The following is a 1,984-nucleotide window of genomic DNA, read 5'->3' as shown; positions in this document are numbered from 1 at the left end:
ATACAAGGGGTCTCTGATATTTTCCTGTAACTTTTACCTGCTTTCCACTGTTCAATAATTAAGTTTTTCACTGAATTTGTGAGTTCTTTATTTTTCACCATTTTTACGACACTACTTTATGTTGTCTCAGTGCTGAATGAAAAAGCTAGCATTTTGACACTTAAAAATAACTACTGATAAGATTATTGGAACAAACGAGAAACTTCTAGTAAAAAAAAAAAAAAATATTTTAACAGTATTTTGTGGCATAGAAACTCATAAATTTATTCTGTACGAATACTTTTTTCACCCCTAAATATTTATATTTGTATATAAAATCTAATTCACGTCCGTCAAGCACACAACCTCCGTTGTGCTAGAGGCAGTGTCATGTGAAGACTTGCTACCTGCCTTTATCTTAAGAGATGGAGACGTTGTCCAGGCTATTAAGGTTGCGCTAGAGGTGGATTTACCTCCTACTTTCTGCAGAATTTAGCAGCTCTAGTTATTAAGCCAGCCTAATCATGCTGAGTCTATCTTCGTTTTACAGTAAGAAAAAGATAAAACTCTTTACTGAGTCATATAAATTTATAGGGTCAGTTTCCCGGATTCTCTGACGTATATGCTCCCCATTGGACAGGGCGCTGGTTCGTCACAGGAGTACTCATTTTTACCAGCTGAGTGGACTGAAGCAACGTGAAATGTAGTGATTTGCTCAAGAACAAAACGCATTTTCTGGTCCAGGAATCGAAACCACAATCTTACGATCATATGTCCAACACCCTAAACACTAAATCACGCACCTCCATTTTGTTCTACAATGGGCGATGATAAATTGTGTAGGTTAGATTTATTTTTTATTGAAAGTCATTTAGCTATTGAAGTAGTTTTTGATAAAGTATTAGATTACTTTGCGAGAATGGAGTTTTGACAAAAGAGGCTGTTATAGTTGCTTCATACATTTTTTTCCACATTGCTTTATTTTACTTTAATTTTGCACTTAAGTAAAATAATTAAATAACAAACCTTTGTAATCTGATTTTAAATGCAATACAGATTTACGAGTTTACTGTAAAACTTCTTTTTGATATGTTTTGGTTTTAAATAGAAAATAACAATTACTTACCTGACTTTAAATACAAAACAATTATTCCTTAAAAGCTGTACATTCACAAAACAAAAGAATTTTTTGTATCACTGTTGCATTGAAATTATTTTTTCTCCAATTTTTCTCTCATTGTTCTCACACCTCTTTTCTCTTCCTGAACTTTCATCTACTTCCATTTTTTCGTTCCCTTGCTCATGCCTTCCTTTCATGCTACAGTGTCTCACAGACACACTCTTGTATCACTTCGCCCACTTCGTCCACTTCCTCTACATTTCTCTAAACTTTCCTTTCATCTCACACTCGCGCCTGCTTCTACCTCCTCACTTCCAAGCTTTCGTCTCCCACACACATTAACACCTCACACCCCAATTAACAAGCACCGCTATACTTCTGCACTTGCACAACTCTACACACATACACCAACACCACTTCCTTACTTACGCGCACCTCAAAACACGGATACACTTGTATATGTGTAAACTCCGCCTCTCTTCTCTTCTTAACTACATAGAATCACATTCCCATCTGGCTCCTAACCTCTCACCCAGTATTTTCATTTTCTTTTTCGTTCTTAACCATTTTCTCTCTTTCTTATTCCTTTTCTTCTGGCGATAGACCAACATCCAAAACCATAAAATCCTTTTCTTTCTTTCTTTCAAGCATCAAAACTAATACATTTGTTAAGTCTTGTCCCTCCTGTTTTGTCGTTTTCTTTGTTTTTAGTAATTTCCTTTCAAATACATACATACATACATACTTAAGTACACATACATGCACACACATACGCACACACGCACACACAGTTACACACACACGCATACACACGTGCATACACAGACATATATATAGTGATATATATGTATATATATATATATATATATATATATATATATATAT

The sequence above is a fragment of the Octopus bimaculoides genome, chromosome 3, assembly GCF_001194135.2.
Source record: "Octopus bimaculoides isolate UCB-OBI-ISO-001 chromosome 3, ASM119413v2, whole genome shotgun sequence".
Taxonomy (NCBI): Eukaryota; Metazoa; Mollusca; class Cephalopoda; order Octopoda; family Octopodidae; genus Octopus; species Octopus bimaculoides.
The sequence above is the reverse complement of the archived record's forward strand: the minus strand, read 5'-3'. Positions refer to the sequence as shown.